This window comes from Panthera leo, chromosome D2 (genome assembly GCF_018350215.1).
Source record: "Panthera leo isolate Ple1 chromosome D2, P.leo_Ple1_pat1.1, whole genome shotgun sequence".
NCBI lineage: Eukaryota > Metazoa > Chordata > Mammalia > Carnivora > Felidae > Panthera > Panthera leo.
In genome coordinates, this window is record NC_056689.1 from 57,760,617 (window position 1) to 57,781,205 (window position 20,589).

At 39.4% G+C, this 20,589-nt stretch overlaps 1 long non-coding RNA gene across 3 annotated transcripts in view; it reads left to right on the plus strand.

Annotated features, from left to right (window-relative positions):
- Positions 1-4,271: 4,271 nt before the first annotated feature.
- The window catches only part of LOC122202249, a 31,224-nt gene continuing 14,906 nt past the window's right edge, over positions 4,272-20,589 (plus strand). The window contains exons 1-4 of one of the 3 annotated variants that reach the window (XR_006194543.1): positions 8,216-8,293; positions 8,484-8,614; positions 10,934-11,006; positions 11,143-11,248. This is a non-coding gene — a long non-coding RNA (uncharacterized LOC122202249). Of the gene's footprint in view, positions 4,337-8,215; positions 8,294-8,483; positions 8,615-10,933; positions 11,007-11,142; positions 11,249-20,589 lie in introns of those variants that run through there. The other 2 variants (XR_006194542.1, XR_006194545.1) reach the window with 2 other exon arrangements.

Here is a 20,589-nt window from a genome sequence, read left to right on the forward strand (position 1 = left end):
TACCTCAGCCTCTGTTCACTGGATAATACGACAAATCTCAAAATGAATTTTCCATTCAAAGTAATGAACACAAGCCAAGAAATCTCTGTGCAACACCAGCCAACCTTTGTATCGCCTGCTTTTTTCCAGAAGCTTTGCCTCTGCTTTTAAAGGTAAACTGCCTGTAGTGTTTCATTAACAATGCTTCCCTCTAAGATTCCAAGTTCAACACCAAAGGTGAAATGACAATGAACTTTTAGTGGTGCCAAAAGCAGAGGCAAAGGGCAACTGCTAAGACTGGTGTCCTATAGCCCAACCTCCGCAGAGTTTGAAAAGCATGAGTTTCACAGCATTGGCCAACAATATCATGGTCATTTCTTACGTCATTCCCTGGAGGAAAAAAACAACCCATGGCCACCTAAACATCAACTTAGCTAAGTCCAAATAAATATTTATTGGCAATCTAAGCAGCTCCATAACCAAGTCAACGCTTATAGGGGCAAAGAAAGTGGCATATGCAGTTTTTCTTCATGTCTTCATAATATCTGTTCCAAATTTTGGAAAGGAGCAAACAGTTAACTGGTGTAGCAAGGAGGGGAACTACATATTATGTGGGATCCAAGTCTCAAACTTTTTCCTTGGCAATCTTAGGTTCTTTTAGATTATGTTCAGTATCCTTCTGTCTTGAGTCCTGCAGGCTACCCCTCTACACAAAATGCCGATCTTGAAATAAACAAAATGCTTTCCAGGCCATTGCTAATTTTAACACTTTGACTTGGAATTGAGCAACACTGCCTCCCTGCTGAATGGATAGATCAAGCAAAAGACTCTTTAGAGGCGAACATTGCCCAGACAAGCAGGCAGCCAGGTAAAGTGAGTGTCCAGGGAGAAGGCAATAGGGTCAAAAGAAAGAAGGACTAGTATTCTTCCTGCCTTATGAGTTTGCTATGACGTCTATTCAAGCATCCTCACTACCATCTTCCTCCTGGATGCTTTCCTCTTCCTTTTTTTCTTCAAAAGAATTGGGAGGGAGGAACTTGGAACCCACACATCTGGGTTCCAATTATTCATCTGGAATAAATTTCTTTAGAATATACTCTCTGGGAAATCTGAAGCCTTCAGGGCTGAGCAGCGTGCCCCATAGCGTAATAGACAGGCCAGGCTGGGCCAGCCATGGCCACTCCATGAACCTCTAAGCAAGTCCGCACTTGCTTGTTGTACTCAATCTTGCCCCTGATACCCAGGAGGTCTAAACTTAGGAACAAATCAGATAAGGGAGGAGTTTTTCACACTTTGGACTTCAAGTGCAAAGTGCTTTGGAATAGTTACATTCAGGTGTATGCTGTTACTAAGGGTAGGATGTTATTTAGAAGCTGACTTGTGTGCTGAACAAGCATTTCTTTAAGAACCAAAGCTGCAAGAGGAGATCTGTTCAAGTATCGCTGTGTGGCAGGGACACCTGGGTGGCTCTCCATTAAGCGTCCAACTTCGGCTCAGGACATGATCTCACGGTTTGTGAGTTCGATCGCAGCATCAGGCTCTGCACTGGCAGTGTGGAGTCTGCTTGGGATTCTCTTTCCCTTTCTCTCTTTGCCCCTCCCCATCTTGTGCGCTCGCGTTCTCTCTCTCTCTCTCTCTCTCTCTCTCTCTCTCTCTCTCTCTCTGTCTCTCTCTCTCTCAAAATAAATAAACTTGAAAAAAAGCCACTGTGTGGCTAAATAGTGAGCAATAAGATAAGCTTAGAGACCCTAAGGCTGTGCTGTTCTCTCACTGTATTGAGTTCACTGTTGTTAAGGAAAGTGATTGCTTATCAACCTCTTCCTTCAAATTAGCTGGCTTGTTTCCTGGGCATGACTTAGTGGAACTATCATCTACTTTTGCTTCTCATCCCTCATTTCTCTCCTCCCTCCCATATGTATGACTCGTCTCCCCACCAGCATACAAGGATTGGACCAAGTGAAGTTCTGTTGTTGCTTCCTAATTCATAGAAGGGTATGTCCAGTAAGGCCTGAGGGTCTAATATTAGCATCTGAACCAGGCACCTCCATGAGCAGAACTTTTTTTAAAGCTGCTGAGATTTGTATAACAGAGACATCAATAGGGTGACAACTATTGATGATTTTATCCACTTGGTGAACATAATTAAGTTCCAGGCCACAATGTAGAAATTGTTGTGCTATATAGTTTTTGTACTTAAGAAGCAGTATAGCGTATGGTTAAAAGCATGGCCTCTGGAACTAGATTTCCTCTGTATGCCTCAGTTTCCTCATTTGTAACATGGAAATAATAATAGTTCTACCTCACAAGGTGAAGATTAGATGATTTAATGTAATTAAATGAATTTAAAACACTGACGTGCAAGACAGTAAGTACTCAGTATGTTCGCTCTCACCATCATCATCGTCACAGATGTTGTTTACAAGCACTTGTCTTTGAGATTTGAATGAGGAGCTGCATAGTAGAACAATGCATAGGCTTTGCACCCACAATCAAAATCTAATTTTGCCTCTTAATAGTTTTGAAACTTGGGAGTAAATCTCTTAACATAGCTGAGTGTAAATTGGGACAAAAAGATTTTTGCTTAGTGCTGACACACACACACTTTTAACACAGTTGTAGAAGTTGTTGTTGTTGTTGTTGTTGTTGTTGTTGTTGTTGTTATATAGTTATACTTTGGTCCCTGTGTAGCTCTAGGGTAATGGTTAGGCTAATTCTGAAATCTCTCTGCCCTGGCCTCTTGCAGACATACACTCTGAAATTTTTTAAAGATGGAAAAGAAAGCAGAGAACACAAGTTTTTAAATATTTAGAGTCCTCCAAAAAGTCTCTGTAGATATCTGTAAAATCTCAAAGCAACTTAAAGGTAACAAGACAGCATACTTAATATTTAATTAAAATATAACAATGTTAATAATAACTCTTTGTGTTCCCATATTATCTCTTTCTGAAGAATACAAAGTGTCTTAGAAACACTGTTCCACTATTCCCTCTACATTTCAAGGTGACTATTGTCTCCTGTCAAAAAACACAAAGGAAATTGATAGACTTAACAAAAAGGAAATGGATAGACTTAGCAAAAAGCAAATGAAGACACTTCAAATAACAGAAGAGTGGGAAGACTGTAGACCTTAAGTCATAAGAAAATTTCCTCTTCTTGTCCTGTTTCTCCCTAAATGCATGACAAATACAGCCTCTTACTTCTAGAGAAGGTCTTAAGCTTCCCTCTCCCTAACCCCTCACCCAGGTTGGGATATCCTTTTTTTTAATTTTTGTTTTTTTAGCATTTATTCATTTTTGAAAGAGAGAGAGCATGAGCAGGGGAGGGGCAAAGAGAGAGGGAGACACAGGATCCGAAGCAAGCTCCAGACTCTGAGCTGTCAGCACAGAGCCCGACGCAGGGCTTGAACCCACAAGACCAAGAGATCATGACCTGAGCTGAAGTTGGACGCCCAACCGACTGAGCCACCCAGGAGCCCCTCCTTTTCTTTTTTAAATTGGGTCATGTTCAAACATCCTATGCTTGATACAAGATGAAGGTAGATGAAGAGATAATGAAGGAAACATTAAATGGGCTTTCCAAGAACATATTTCTTTTTAAACAATTCCTAAAGAGATCAAAAGCAGTGTAATGTACTGTCCTAATCTATTCCACGCAGCTAGTGAGGTATATAGAAGCGTATTGCTGACATTTCAACATCCAGCAGTAGAGGGCAGCACTGCCCTTCTTTTGCAAAAGGCTGAGTGCTCATAAGAAGGAAAATAAAAGACACTCTTGACTACAGTGTCTGTGTGTTTACTTTTACCTAATACTTTAGAGGAAAAAAAAATTAGAGTCTTTTTCTTATTGTTTAGGTGGTTAGGTAGAAAGAACGTCAGAGCCTGTATTGCCTTGAAGTAACTGGTGAAAAACATAGAGTATGCTCAGGATATGGGTTCTGCCTAGGAAAGATAAACAGTAGCTTGACCCTGTGCAATCAGATAGGGTTATTGTATGAACAGACCTAATTCTCCTGCACTTTCTGGATAGAAATCAATCTACTGAACTAGCAGGATGTGGTTTTAAAAATGTGTGTAACTCATATGGGCTTAGCCCTGATAACTGCTTTTGAATCCTAATTCACTGACTTTATTCTGCTGTCTGAGTTAGCTTTCCTCTCTGTCACACTTGGATCAGATCAGACCTACCTCAGTTATACCACTTGTATTATGACCTTAAAGTATGATGTCAGACATGATGGTAAGGAATGTCTTTCATGAGACTGTAGCTGTCTAAGGGACTATGTATATCTGGTGGGGAAACTGAAAGCTTGTATGCTGGTCCTCATTCTATTGGACTATGATTTGAGTTTCTCTATCCTGTAAGTAGCAAGAAAAAAAAAAACAAACTTATTTTGTACTAAAAGTTACTTCACGCTCCTTGGCAGGATGACAGAGGAGAGAATAATCTTTAATTTCAGCAAATATATAACCATACTGTCCATAGCACACTTGGATTCTGCTCTAACCCTCAAAACGTTTGTGGCAGCAAATCTTCAGTGCCAATTTAAATAAATTCTGCCAGGAGTAAGAGCTGGAAGACGGGGTCTAGTTCCCAGCTCCCTGTGTGAACTTGGAAAAATTACAACCTCTGAGCCTTTGTTTCCTCATCTGTTAAACAGAGATAATGTCTTCTAGATCTAGCAGTAAAGGGTCACTTTAGAAACTACATATTAAAGCCCTTTGAAAGGCATTTAAGTACCTAACGAATATTTCTATAACTGTAGCCCAAAGAGATTCCTGCCTTTTCTAAAAATAAGACTGTGTGTCTTTTCTCCTCCTGTGGTATCATTATATTACCTGAGATGGTTCATCTTCATGGGTACTTAACTTTCTCCTCCAACTCAATTGCTTGTTAGTTCCTTGAGAACTGAAACTATCAACTATACTTCCTGGTATCCTCTATAAGAATATATTTAGTACATAATAGGTACTCAAATAAGTGTTGGTTGATGAAAAACAAGAACTAAAAGGCAGAATTGACTTTTTATTTAATTGTGGTAAAAAGAAAACACATAACATTTACTATCTCAACCATTTTAAAATGTACGTATAGTACAGTGGTGTTAACTGTGTGCACATTGTTGAGCAACAGATTTCTCGAACTTTTTCATCCAGAATTCTTCAAAACGATCTTCCACATCTCATGGTGTACAAAGTGCTTCTTTATCGATTGACTGGACAAAAACAGGAAACTGATATAGGACTATGGCCCTGTGGCTAGGGATGTGTGGAACAAGGAAAGCAAAAGATGTCCTCTCTTTTTAATCTTTCCTGCCCTCATAGAGATTCTGTCCCAGTGGCTCTCTAGCCCACAGATGAGTCATTTTCTATAAACTTGGGAACATATGCCAGAAAGGGCAGTGCCTCTATAAAGTGCATTCACAAGTCATTTGCATCTAACATATAATTAAACATTTATATGAAGGAAACTATTACATTAAAATATAAACACTTGCCAATTGATTTGCAGAATCTTGACTTCTATTAATTACTGAAAATAAAGTACTATTTTAAATCATTAATGGTACCACAGTAGCATTTTTATTTAGCTAGTATGGGTGAGGACTGGCATATTGAGGGAAACTGTCCTCCCCAAAGACCCTGCTTTGGCTATAGATATGTGTGCTTCTAGGACTCTTTCAGGGTAGCATGTGCTTTTAGAAACTGCATCTTTTCAAGCACAGAGCTTCATCTAAAGTAACTTAATTATCTTGTCACATTCATTTAAGATAAAAAAAATTTGGCTTTTTCTTTTGTACCAAGTGAAAACAAAAATAAACTCTAGATGGATTTAAGATTTAAATATTTTAGGGATGCCTGGGTGGATCAGTCAGCTAAGCGTCCAACTTTGGCTCAGGTCATGATCTCACAGTTCATGGGTTCTGCATCATGCTCTGTGCTGACAGCTCAGAGCCTGGAGCCTGTTTCAGATTCAGAGCTCACACTCTGTCTCTGTCTCTGTCTCTCTTAAAAATAAACATTAAAATTTTTTTTAAAAAGATTTAAATATTTTAAACTACTAGCAAAATATGGAAACTAAAGGAGATTTTTATTTTTTTAAGTTTATTTTTGCGAGAGAGACAGAGCGAGTGGGGTAGGGGCAGAGAGAGAGAGAATCCCAAGCAGGCTCTGTGCTGACAGCAAGGAGCCCAACGCAGGTCTCAAACCCACGACTGTGATACCGTGACCTGAGATGAAACCAAGAGTTGGACGCTTAACTGATTGAGCCACCCAAGTGCCCCAGAAAATAAAGGAGATTTTTAAAAACAGAATTAGAGTAGAAGAGACTTTCCCAATCATGACACAATCTCAGAAGCCATAAAGAAAAACAAAACTGACTTTGTATGGTGATGGACACCATAAACAGAAATATGATGACTTGGAAAAAATATTTGGAGCATGCTTATCAGTCATATCTATTATATGCTCAGAGCTTCATTGTACCAATAGAAAAATGAATTAAGGATATAAAAAATGAATCAAGAAAGAATAAATACAAATGGCAAACAAACATAACCCAAATCATCCTTATTATTAAATTGAAACCATACCAATTTACCCATTTTTGTCCACCAGACTGACAAAAATTTTTACATATTGATAAATGACATTGTTGAGAGTACAGGAGAGAAGGCACTTTCATGCACTATTGGTAAGGATGTTGATTCATGAAAGTTTTTCTTGGCAATATTGGTGAAAATTAAAATAGGCATACCATTTTACCAAGCAATTTCTTCTCTAGGGATCTATCCTAAAGACACTTATACAAGTTTGACAAGATAGGTAGGTACAGAGGTGTATACAGCTGTGCATTACAGTGTTGCTTTAATAGAAAAATAGTGAACAGTGACACTTTCCAACAAATGTATCATTTTATAATGTAAAAAATCAAGTTTTTATTGAAAAAAATAACATATTTGAAAGAGATTTCACAAGAATACAGAGACGTTAATGGAGTTAGAATGTATTATGCTAAGTGAAATAAGTCAATCACAGAGACAAATATATGATTTCAGTCATGTGGAATTTGAGAAACAAAACCTGAACATATGGGAAGAGGAAGGAAAAAGAAGGAAGGAAAAACTGGCCTTTCCTGGAGGCCAGTTTGAGCTTCATACGTGCCTGGCACATTACAGGGGGTTGTTTATTTAAAACCGTGCATATAGTGCTTACTATATGCCAGGTACTGTCCTAAGTGCTTTACAAACACTAACACTAACAAACACTAACAAATTGCAGTAACAGCTGAAGTAGCTAGTCTTATTATCCCACTTAACAGGTGAGGCAATTGAAGCAAAAAGCATTTGAGCAATTTGCCCAAGCTAGCACAGCTAGACAATGGTGGGGATGTGAATACAGACAGTCTAGCTTCAGGGCCCCTGCTCCACTGTGCCATGTTGCCAGTCACGTGATAAAAATTTATCCAATGAAAGAATTAATTAGATGTTATGCTTATTAGAAATTACATTGTGCTTTTATTCTAGAGAATATGTTATGTTAAATCATACCTGAAAATTAATCCTGCAGTATCCCTTTGAGGTAGAGCATATTTTTTAAATGTTTAAAATGTATTACTGGGGCACCTGGGTGACTCGGTTAGGCATCTGATTCTTGATTTTGACTCAGGTCATGATCTCATGGTTGGTGAGATTGAGCCCTGCATTGGGCTCTGCGCTGACAGCATGGAACCCACTTGGGATTCTCTCTCTCCCTCTCTATCTCTGCCCCTCCCCCACTAGCTCTCACATGTGCTCCCTCTCTCTCTCTCAAAACAAATAAAACTAAGATAAAATTTAATTTAATTTACTTTAATTTAAAAATGTATTATTAGTTCTTGAATTGTGTTTTATTTTATTTTTTTTTAATTTTTTTTAACGTTTATTTATTTTGGAGACAGAGAGAGACAGAGCATGAACGGGGGAGGGTCAGAGAGAGGGAGACACAGAATCTGAAACAGGCTCCAGGCTCTGAGCTGTCAGCACAGAGCCCGACGCGGGGCTCGAACTCACCGACCGCGAGATCATGACCTGAGCCGAAGCCAGCCGCTTAACCGACTGAGCCACCCAGGCGCCCTTGAATTGTGTTTTAAAAGACCACAGGCAGTCCTTGTTCCTTCAATGAAGTCACTATATTTGTTTTCTGACATCATAAACTTTCCATACAACGGTTCCAAGTTCTAAACAGAAAGACATCTGCTCTAGAAATGGAAGAGGCATAAGGGCTTACAGAGAAGAATTACATAACAAGATCAAAATTATTTAGAGGGGAAAGATTGTGTGAGTTTTAATCTTCCATGTGGCTAACGCAATGGACCTATAGACTTCTTGAGAGTTTTGTTTTTTTTTAGTTTTAACCCTAATTTAACTTCAAATCATAACATAATACTACCTTTTCTTTTTCATGATTTATTCATTCATGCATTTAATTCATTCAGTTAATAATTATTGACCATCTACTATCCGTCAGGCATTGCACTAGGTGTTAAGGATAACATGGTGAACAAAAAGGCTAAGTCCTTGTCCTCATGGCTTCTCTAATCTGATGGAGAAGACACATAATAACACTGCATAAATGAAATTATGAACATCACAGCCTTGGTAAGTGCTATGTGGCTTAGTGGAAAAGGGACATGAAAGTATATAATAGAGGGAATGAATGTAGTTGAGGCTGATTCTTCCCCTCTCAGAACATTCCCTCCAGCATGGGTAGAATCCATCTTCTAATTCCTGCCCCAGCAGCACCTCTTAGATCCTACAACTTGCACATATTAAGCTTACATTTCTGGAATCCGTTTAGGCAGCCAATGTATTCAAGAAAAAATGGCCCATTAAAAATAATATCTTTAATTTATTATTTTCTTATTGCTTCTAGTTCTTTTTTTCCAAGAGACAAAAACACCAAAACATCAATTGAAAAATCTAATTTCCATTAGTAATATATATATATATATATATATATATATATATATATATATGTACACATACACACACACACACACACACACACACATATATGTTTTAATTTAAAGATCTAATTGGTTTTATTAAATGATTTACAAATGTGCCCCTGTTTAGGGCTTGGGATTCTAGGATGTAGGAGAAGGGATCCTTTGCCCTCCATCCTTGCCCACCCTGCATCCCTTCTCCTTACACTCTTTTCTTTGTTGTGTCATGTGTTCATTGTTTTGATGACACCCCATGTCTGCTATTGGATTGGGTTCCCCATTGTATTCAGCTCATTACCTTTTATCTAGGTGTTTACTAATCAGAGTGTGGTCCTGGACCAATGGCATCAGCATCACCTAGCTAGATGCTTTGTTAGAAATGCAAAATCTCAGCTCCCCACCCCCAGGCCTACTAAGTCAGCATTTGCACATTGAGAAGATCCTCAGATTTTTTTCTGAGCACATTAAAATTGAGGAGCATCATTTTACCCCCATCAGCTTCCAGGAATGTAAAATGGACAAGGTCATTCCTGCCCAGCCCACCTTGCTCACAGCTTTGAATTGAAGATGCTCTGAGATTTAAAACAATAATAACAAAAGACATTTTCAGGAGATAAAAATGCAATACAACTATTAAACATCAGATTTAATATTATTTATTTTCACCTAGATAACTTGATTTACTAAAGCTGTTTTCAGAGGTAAACAAAGATTACTCCTATTTGACTGACTCTGTTTCTGTAATAATTGGTTGTTCTATCTTAAAATACCCTAGAGTTCTGTTTTATTTTGTTTAATGTACAGGTCAACAATTCTTTCATCCTTACTGCACGTGAGAATTTTCAGATTTTTTTCTGAAAATCCAAATCCCGAGTCCTACTCCCAAAGATTCTGATTCAGTGGGTCTAGAGTGCCGCTTGGGCTTATGTAATTTGTTTTAAGTGTTTATTTATTTTTGAGGGGGGGGGGCAGAGAGAGAGGGAGGTGGAGGACCCGAAGCAGGCTCTGAGCTGACAGCAGAGAGCCCAATGTGGGGCTCAAACCCACGAACTGTGAGATCATGACCTGAGCCGAAGTCAGACGCTTAGCCAAATGAGCCACCCAGGTGCCCTAACTTTTTAAAGTTCCCTAGGTAAATCTAATGTACTGGTAGGGTTAAGAATCATTGATGGAAATAAATAAGAGATGAGGAGAGTTAGATATAGGGTATAATAAACACATGTAAAAATAGCTGTAGTTCTGTTTTCAGGAATCCATTCTACCAGAATATGTATACAAAGATGTATGTGCACAAAGGCTCATTGCGGCATTATTTGTAAGAGCAAACATGTTGGAAACAATTTTAGTGTCCGCCAATTAGTGAATGATCACATAAGCAGGGCACATCCATATAATGCAATACTGTGCCAACGAATAAAGCAAATGAGGAAGACTTATATCTACTGCCATGAGAATATCTCCAAGGTATGGATTGTTAAATTCTTTAAAGTTACCTAACAATATGTGATGTATGATCTCATTTATCTGAAAAGATAAGTGTGCATATATACATCCATGGGTATGTAAATGTTTAGAAAGATCACTGAGGGATACTTACCAAACTGTTGACAGTGGTTACCTCTGGGAAGAAGAATGGGCGGGTAAGGGGCTTTTCGCTGTGTAAGCTTCCAAATATTTTACAAGAATGTATCCATGCGCTACTTGTGTAAGTATTCAAAATACATTCCAGGGCTGCTGGCTGTCATACCATTTGTAATCCTGGATAATAGGCTATTTAAACTAATTATTATTTTAATATTATAATCTTGAATGCATAATTTTATAATAAATATTATAGTGGCTGACAAAAATAAAACATATCTATAATACCTACACAAAACAAAAACTGCTAGGGCACCTGGCATTTTTGTTATTCAACCTGTCACTTCTCGACTCCGGGATTACTGGAATTATGTTGTTCTGACTTCGCTAGATACCATCCAATCCAATAATATACTTGGCATTGACACTAACAACCTCCCTAGTTCCTTGGATAACTCACCCATGTAAGTAGATCCTACTTCTAGAAGAGTCTCTATATTAGCACTATGTAAATTCTCCCTTGTCCAGCTCTAGAAGTCACTAAGGACAGAAGGGCCCTACAACTGAGCCTTGCTGAGAGCCAGGTCTCCTCCATTTTAGGTAATTGCAAAAAGCATGCCGATTAAGCCTTTGTAGGAGGGATGTGTATTCTGTCTAGGGAAAAATTCTCAAGAGTCGGCTGGGATAGCTCTTCCTCTTTGAAATGGTGAGTAAGCACTGCAAGTGTATAATGAGAGAAATTACTTATGAATCTGTCCCTCTCAGCCCCAGGCCACTTTCTCTGAGAAAGACTCAAGGATCTTACCCTAATAGCATTGGAATAAAGTCAGTGCAGAGGCAGACTGACACAGAGCAAGGCTTCCAGCCCACAGGGGGGCCCTGCTGACAGCTCGTTAGAAACTGTCTCTCTCCTGAACCCCCTTTCATTTCTTCAAGTTACAAATCCTGACAGACTTTGATGGGAAAAGCAAGGCGGTAAGATCCCCTGTGGCAACCAAGTCCCTGCTCATCTATCTGTGTTTGACAGATAAGGAGAGTAGATGTCATCTACAAAATGTTTTGCTCACCTGAGCCAAGTGAGCCAGGACGGCCGTGCCGCCCTTTGCAGGGCCCTCCCTCAAGAGTGATCCAGACAAGACCCACCGACCACAACTGAGATTTCTCTCAAAAGAAAATCATTGTAACCAGACAGCTCCTGGAAACTGAATGCCCACTCTAGTCCTCAGAGAAGTGCATAACACTTAATAACTCCAAGGAAGTTATGCTTTGATTAGCAAAAACCTTTTCCGAGTTACACCCTCTTGGTCTTTGAGGGCTGGTGACCAGTTAAGATCTGAGAAGTCTGTCTGAGATTCTGAGCAGAGTGTCTGGGCCTCCAACTTTGCCAAATTACTGGGAAAGGGAGTGTGATAAAAGGAAACGAAACGCCACTGTGCTCCAGACTTCAGAGACTGAACACGCTGGTATCTCAAGGTCTCTTCAACCATCTGTCAGTGGCTCTCCCACTTTAACATGCCTTGGAAAAATCTGTGACGTTCATTTAAAATGCAGATCTTGATTCAGTAGGTCTGGAGTGAGTGGGTCCAAGGAATCTTCATTTTAACAAACTCTCTAGGTGATTCTGGATGCAGGTGATCCTGGGGCCCCACTTTGAGAAGCACTGCTGCTCCCTGTTGCTACCTGCACCAGCACCTCCAGCAAGGGCTCCTAACAGTGTTCCCAGCACTTTTGGGGGGGAGTTCCTCTCCCCCTTGGCCAACAGGCCCAGAGCCGGTTCTCAGCAGCCGTTTCAATTGGAAGTGGAGCCAGCTGTCTCCAGGATTCTTCTTCAGGTAACAGTAGTCCTCAGAGGCCACTCCCTGCAGAGAGACATCTCCCAGAGACCAGCCATTCAGAGCCCCTAAAAGGCAACTCCCAACAAAGACTTGAAACAAAGAGCCCCCTGCTCTTATGCCACAAGGCATAAGGGTTGATTTTAACCTGTTGATTTTTATTAGATCACAGGTTCTTAAACTTCAGCGTGCATCAGAATTACCAGGGCAGCTTGGTTCAAGTCCATGGACCCAGGCCCCATCCCAGAACCACCTACAGGATAGAGCTGATTGATCAGTAGTTTAACGAGCTACCAGTAGATGCAGATACTCACCAGAGTTTGAGAACCATCATTTAGAACAAAGGCCTCGTAAAACTCCAACCATTGTACTGCAAAACTTGAGATCCGAAACATTATTACCACTGAACACAATTGGTTTTCCTTCCTCACTCTCTTAATGTCCCTAATAATTTTCTATCCAAGAAGTCAAATACTTTCCTAGAGGAAAATAGCTGCTAGACATTCTGACTTGCTAAGTGCCAATATACTGCGGTTTGAGAAAATCTATACTCAAAAATCTAAACTTTTAAAACTAATTAGAGATTATTTTTATCATTACAAAAAATACAGTAATAATAACTTTTATTAAGTTCTTATTATGTGCCACGTACTGCTCTAAGTATTTCTAAGTGTTAAAATAACCAGTATTTATTGAGCACTTGCTTTGTAACAAAAAACATTATTTCATTTAGTCTGTCATTTCACCTAAGTATTTTTTAAAAATTTTTTTAATGTTTGTTTATTTTTGAGAGAGAGAGACAGAGACAGAGCATCAGCAGGGGAGGGGCAGAGAGAGAGGGAGACACAGAATCCGAAGCAAGGTCCAGGCTCTGAGCTGTTAGCACAGAGCCCAATGTGGGGCTCGAACTCATGAACTGTGAGATAGTGACCTGAGCTAAAGTTGGATGCTCAACCGACAAAGCCACACAGGTGCCCCACACCTAAGCATTTTAGATGGAGTGACAGATGAGGAAACTGAGACACATACAAACTAATTTACTTGCCAAACATTGCACAACTGTTAAGCAGTAGGGCTATGTTTGAATCCAGAGACCAATTCTCAACCATTATTTCACCTTGCTGATATTATCATAGCAATCGTAACAGTGCTTTATTCAACAAGTATCTATCATAATGCTATTGAGTGCCAGGATTGGGGGTTATATATTATATTCTAAGTATACAGTGACAAACAAGACAAACACAGCCCTTGCTTTCACTGTGTGCATGATCTGTTGAACAATCTGAATGTGTCAATAAGTTATTCAGTGAAGCATGAGGAGTGCGGTACCAGGAAATCACTGGGTTGGGTGATAAGACACAGCCTAGACCAGGAGGATTAAGGAGGGTTTCTCGAAAAAAGTGAGGCATGAGTGAAGATCTAAAGAATGATGAATTAGCCAAGAGAAGAGGAGAGAGGAGAGCTGGGGCTGAGGAGACAGTAGTTATAAAGGCCCAGGGTTAAGAGAACACATACAATGGTGAGTCTAGGAAATGAAAAGTGATTGGTACAATTGGAGCAGGGAGGGAAGAGGGCAATGTGTGAACAGTGAGACTGGAGAGAGAAACCAGAACCAGATTTTGAGGTGCCATGTATTGCATGTTAAAGGATGTTAGTGTGTGGGAAATGGAGATCCATTGAAAGGTGTCAGTCAGAGCACATAGCTGAAGGGTGAGGTGTGGCCTGATTTGTTGATGTGCATGTCACAGGGAGATACTATCACCCAGGGAAGGGGGAAGACCAGGGCTTTGGGACCACCAACATTCCAGGGCTGGAAAGAGGAGGAAGAGCCCCCAGAAGAGACTCAGGAGATGTAAGAGGAAGACAATGAGAAGTGACTCAATTTACCCCAGATCACAAAGCTAGTAAGTGGCAAACTCAGAATTCAAAATGTCTCTATCTTTCTAAAGCCATGTTCTTGACCCCTACATCTCTTAAATATTGTTTTCCCTTACTACCTAAAATTATGGTTGATATAAAAACTTTATTTAGGGGCACCTGGGTGGCTCAGTCAGTTGAGAGTACAACTCGATTTCAGCTGAGGTCATGATCTCACAGTAGTGGGATGGAGCCCCTCTGGGTGCAGAGCCTGCTTGCGATTTTCTCTCTCCCTCTCTCTCTGCCTCTCCCCCACTTGCACTCTCGTGCTCTCTCTCTCTCAAAAAAAAAAAAATCCTAAAAAAATTTTATTTGTACATATTTTTCCAGTAGCTCATTCATTTAAAAACAAAACAAAACAAAAACTTGTCAAGGAATCAGTTCAGTGGATCCTTGAATTGCATTCAGGAAGCAAACTCATGAAACAGGCTTCTAGCTGCCCCCTCGTCTCTCTGCTGTGTGCCCCGCCATATCTTTGGCTTGGATATGCTTTTGTTCTGCTTAAGAATGTCTTCTAGGGCATAGCCATGTACAGCCTGTGGGCAAATGCTTAGGTTTTCTCTTCAGAGGTCCTTCCATGTGCTATCAGGGCACCGGTACAAATCCAGGAACCACTCTGAGTATCTATAATTCTCCAGGGGGCAAACCAAACATAGTAATAATCTAGTTCTCTACAACATGTGTCTTCTCCAAAAGACAGATTAATGAAAACTCTGGCTGCTTTTGTTAACTGTTTATTATTTTACTAAAGCAATAGATGCTCATGCTAAGAAAACTATATATATATATATATATATATATATATATATATATATATATATAATGTACAAGAGCTCAGAAGTTATAAAAATCCTTTTTTTAAGGAAAGAATTTGAAAGATATTTTAATGGTGTCACTTAATTTAACAAACATTCTTCTGTGTCTATTACATGCAAAACACGGTACTAACCACTGGGATAGGCCAGGGGCACAAGGAAAGCTAAATAACACAATTCAATATGGCAGTGGAAGGAAGAGCTTCATCTGTGGGTCCTTCATGTGTAATATCTTTTATTTTTAGCTTAACAAAAAAAATTTTATTGGCTCATGTAACTGGACAATTAATTGGAATGCTGGCTTTAGACATGCTTCAGCTCAAGGAGTATGGTCTCAGGGCTTAAGTTTTCTCTTCATCTTAACACTGCTTTTCTTTCTGTTGGCTTTGCTCTGGGGCAGTCTTTCCTCACATGGCATCCCTAGGTTTGTTTCATCTTCATAATTAGCAATCCTAGAGAAGAGAGCTGGTACCTTCCCCCACCCACACACACTTCCACCTAGATCAGTCCTGGGGTCATGCTCAAGTCTTTGGTTCAGTCCTGTTCTGTTGCATTTTCAGGGGTTTTTATGAATTTTGGATATTAAACCCTTTACAGAAATATTTTTCCCCCTTTCTTTTTATTTATTTGTTTTTTCTTAATTTACATAAAAGTTAGTTATCATATAGTATTCAGGAGTAGATTCCTTAATGCCCCTTACCCGTTTAGCCCATCCCCCCTCCCACAACCCCTCCAGTAACCCTCTGTTTGTTCTCCATATTTAAGAGTCTCTTATGTTTTGTCCCCCTCCCTGTTTTTATATGATTTTTGCTTCCTTTCCCTTATGTTCATCTGTTTTGTCTCAAAGTCCTCATATGAGTGGAGTCATATGATATTTGTCTTTCTCTGACTAATTTCGCTTAGCATAATACCTACCCTCTAGTTTCATCCACATAGTTGCAAATGGCAAGATTTCATTCTTTTTGATTGCCAACTAATACTCTGTTGTATATATATACCACATCTTCTTAATCCATTTATCCATCAATAGACATTTGGGCTCTTTCCATACTTTGGCTATTGTTGATAGTGCTGCTATACACACTGGGACACATGTGCCCCTTCAAAACAGCATACCTGTATCCCTTGGATAAATACCTAGTAGTGCAATTACTGGGTTATAGGGTTTTTCTATTTTTAGTTTTTGGAGGAACCTCCATACTGTTTTCCAGAGTGGCTGCACCAGTTTGCAGTCCCACAAGCAGTGCAAAAGAGATCCTCTTTCTCTGCATCCTCACCAACATCTGTCATTGCCTGAGTTGTTAACGTTAGCCATTCTGACAGGTGTGAGGTGGTATCTTATTGTGGTTTTGATTTGTGTTTCCCTGATGATGAGTGATGTTGAGCATTTTTTCATGGCCATCTGGATTCTTCTTTGGAGAAGTGTCTATTCATGTCTTTTGCCCATTTCTTCATTGGATTCTTTGTGTTTTGGTTGTTGAGTTCAATAAGTTCTTTATAGATTTTGGATACTAACCCTTTATCTGATATGTCGTTTGCAAATATCTTCTCCTATTCCATCGGTTGCCTCTTAGTTTTGCTGATTGTTTCCTTCACTGTGCAGAAGCTTTTTATTTCGATGAGGTCCCAATAGTTCATTTTTGCTTTTGTGTCGATTGCCTCTGGAGACGTGTTGAGTAAGAAGTTGCGGGGGCCGAGGTAAAAGAGGTTTTTGCCTGCTTTCTCCTCTAGCATTTTGATGGCTTCATGTCTTACATTTAGGTCTTTCATCCATTTTGAGTTTCTTTTTGTGTATGGTGTAAGAAAGTGGTCCAGGTTCATTCTTCTGCATGTCACTGTCCAGTTCTCCCAGCACCACTTGCTGAAAAGACTGTCTTTATTCCATTGGATATTCTTTCCTGCTTTGTCAAAGATTAGTTGGCCATATGTTTGTGGGTCCATTTCTGGGTTCTCTATTCTGTTCCATTGATCTGAGTGTCTGGTTTTGTGCTAGTACCATACTGTCATGATGATTACAGTTTGTAATGCAGCTTAAAATCTGAGATTGTGTGGGGCGGCTGGGTGGCTCAGTCGGTTAAGCGTCCGACTTCGGCTCAGGTCACGATCTTGCGGTCCGTGAGTTCGAGCCCCGCGTCGGGCTCTGGGCTGATGGCTCAGAGCCTGGAGCCTGCTTCTGATTCTGTGTCTCTCTCTCTCTCTGCCCCTCCCCCGTTCATGCTCTGTCTCTCTCTGTCTCAAAAATAAATTTAAAAAAAAAAAAGAAAAAAAAATCTGAGATTGTGATGCCTCCAGCTTTGGTTTTCTTTTTCAATATTGTTTTGGGTATTTGGGGTCTTTTCTGGTTCTATACAAATTTTAGGAGTGTTTGTTCTCTGTGAAGAATGCTAGTGTTATTTTGATAGGTATTGCATTGAATATGTAAATTGCTTTGGGTAGTATTGACATTTTAGCAATATTTATTTTTCCTATCCAGGAGCATGGAATCTTTTTCCATTTTTTTTTTTTTTTTTTTGTGTGTGTGTCTTCTTCAATTTCTTTCATAAGCTTTCTATAGTTTTCAGTGTATAGATTTTTCACCTCTTTGGTTAGATTTATTCCTAGGTATTTTATGGTTTTTGGTTCAATTGTAAATGGGATCGATTCCTTGATTCCTCTTTCTGTTACTTCATTGTTGGTGTATAGGAATGCAATCGATTTCTGTGCATTGATTTTATATCCTGCGACTTTGCTGAATTCATGGATCAGTTCTAGAAGTTTTTTGGTGGAATTTTTTGGGGTTTCCATATAGACTATCACGTCATCTGTGAAGAGTGAAAGTTTGACCTCCTCCTGGCTGATTTGGATGCCTTTTATTTATTTGTGTTGTCTGATTGCTGAGGCTAAGATTTCCAACACTATGTTGAATAACAGTGGTGAGAGTGAATATCCCTGTCTTGTTTCCCCTTAGTGGGAAAGCTCTCAGTTTTTCCCCATTGAGGATGATATTAGCGTTGGGTCTTTCATATATGGCTTTTATGATCTTGAGGTATGATCCTTCTATCCCTGCTTTCTTGAGGGTTTTTTATCAGGAAAGGGTGCTGTATTTTGTCAATAGATGCTTTCTCTGCATCTATTGAGAGGATCATGTGGTTCTTGTCCTTTTATTGATGTGATGAATCACATTTTGCAGATACTGAACCAGCCCTGCATCCCAGGTATAAATCCCACTTGGTCCTGGTGAATAATTTTTTTAATGCATTATTGGATCCAGTTGGCTAATATCTTGTTGAGGATTTTTGCTTCTATGTTCATTAGGGAAATTGGTCTATAGTTCTCCTTTTTAGTGGGGTTTTGGAATCAAGGTAATGCTGGCTTCATAGAAAGAGTTTGGAACAGCTTCAAGACAATTTCTATTTTTGGAACAGCTTCAAGAGAATAGGTGTTAACTCTTCTTTAAATGTTTGATAGAATTCCTCTGGAAAGCCATTTGGCCCTGGACTCTTGTTTTTGGGGAGATTTTTGATTACTACTATGTTGCCTGTAGAGTTAGAGTTTCTAGTGGTGTTCTCTGGTCCTTTCTTGTCTTTGTTGCTTTTTTTTTCTTCATCTTTTCTCCCCTCAGAGACTCCCCCTTAAAATTTCTTGCAGGGTGGTTTAGTAGTCATGAACGCCTTTAATTTTTGTTTGTCTAGGAAACTTTTTACCTCTCCTTCTATTTTGAGTGACAGCCTTGCTGGATAAAGAATTCCTGTCTGCATATTTTTCTGATTCAGCACATGGAATATATCCTGCCACTCCTTTCTGGCCTGACAAGTTTCTGTGGATAGGTCTGCAGCAAACCTGACCTGTCTTCCCTTGTAGGTTAAGGACTTTTTTCCCTTGATGCTTTCATGATTCTTTCCTTGCCTGAGTGTTTTGTGAATTTGACAATGATATGCCTTACTGATGGTCGGTTTTTGTTGAAACTAATGGGAGTCCTCTGTGCTTCCTGTATTTTTATGTCTGTGTCTTCCCCCAGGTTAGGAAAGTTTTCCCCTATGATTTGCTCACATAACACTTCTACCCCTTTCCCTCTGTCTTCATCTTCTGGGACCCCTATGATTCTGATATTGTTCCTTTTTAATGAGTCACTGATTTCTCTAATTCTTAAATCGTGATCTTTTGCCTTAGTCTCCCTCTTCTTTTCTGCTTCATTATTCTCCACAAGTTTCTCCCCTATATTGCTGAATCACTGCTCTGCCTCATCCATTCTTGCTGCCGTGGCATCATTTCAAGATTGCAGCTCAGTTATAGCATTTTTTTTTTCATCCTGACTAGATTTTACTTCTTTTATCTCCATAGAAAGGGATTCTAATCTATTTTCAACCCCAACTAGTATTCCTATTATCGTGACTCTAAATTCTGGTTCAGACATCTTGCTCGTATCTGTGTTGGTTAAGTCCGTGGCTGTCATTTCTTCCTGCTCTTTCTTTTGGGGTGAATTCCTTCATTTTGCCATTTTGAAGGAAGAAAAGGAATGAATAAAGTAAAAAAAATTAAATTAAAAAATTAAAAACAACACACACACACACAAAATTCAAATAAATGACGTTAGATCCTAGGTGTGCTTTGGTCTGGTTGTTGAAAGGAGCTTGATAGATTAGAGAAAAAAGGAAAAAAGAAAAAGAAAAAAAAGGAAAACATTTGAAAATTTTAAAAAACGAATACAATGAAATAGAATAATATGAAATGTTGGAAGTAAAATAGAGTTTGAAAGATTTACAAGAAAGTAAAAAATATAGTAGAAAAAAATTAAAGAAAAATATTTTTGGGAGAGAGCCAAAGCATAAGAGACTCTTAAAAACTGAGAACAAACCGAGGGTTGATGGGGGGTGGGAAGGAGGGAGGGTGGGTGATGGGTATTGAAGAGGACATCTTTTGGGATAAGCACTGGGTGTTGTATGGAAACCAATTTGACAATAAATTTCATATATTAAAAAAAAGAAAAATATTTTTAATAAAAATTGAAAATAAAAATGATTTTTTTCTTTCTGTGCTTAAGAAAAAAAAAGAAATGAAATGGAAAAAAAAGAGAGAAAATTGAATAGATGGACCAGCGAACAGACTGAAATACGATTGAAATTACATTGTTTTCCCCGAGAAGTCAAACTGTGAAGCACTTTATAGTCCACAAACTAAGCAGGCAGAGAGAGTTGTGGTGTTCATGAAGAGCGAGGTTGACCCAGCTGGGCGCGGCTTAGTGTGATGATTCCGTTCTCCACTAGATGGCGCTGCTTATCTTACTGGGGTGGTTTTGTTGTCGCGCTTGTAGGTGTCTGTGCGCATGCGCCCGAGGGATGAAAATGGCGACACCCAGCTACCCAGTCTCTAGTATCTCTGTCCTCCGCGATCGGTGATCATACACCTGTCTTTTGTCTCCGGCTTCCAGTCACTCCACACTTTTACACTCTCCGCGACCAAGCCATCAGGTTGCCAGGCAGCACCTCCCTCCTGAGTTTTAT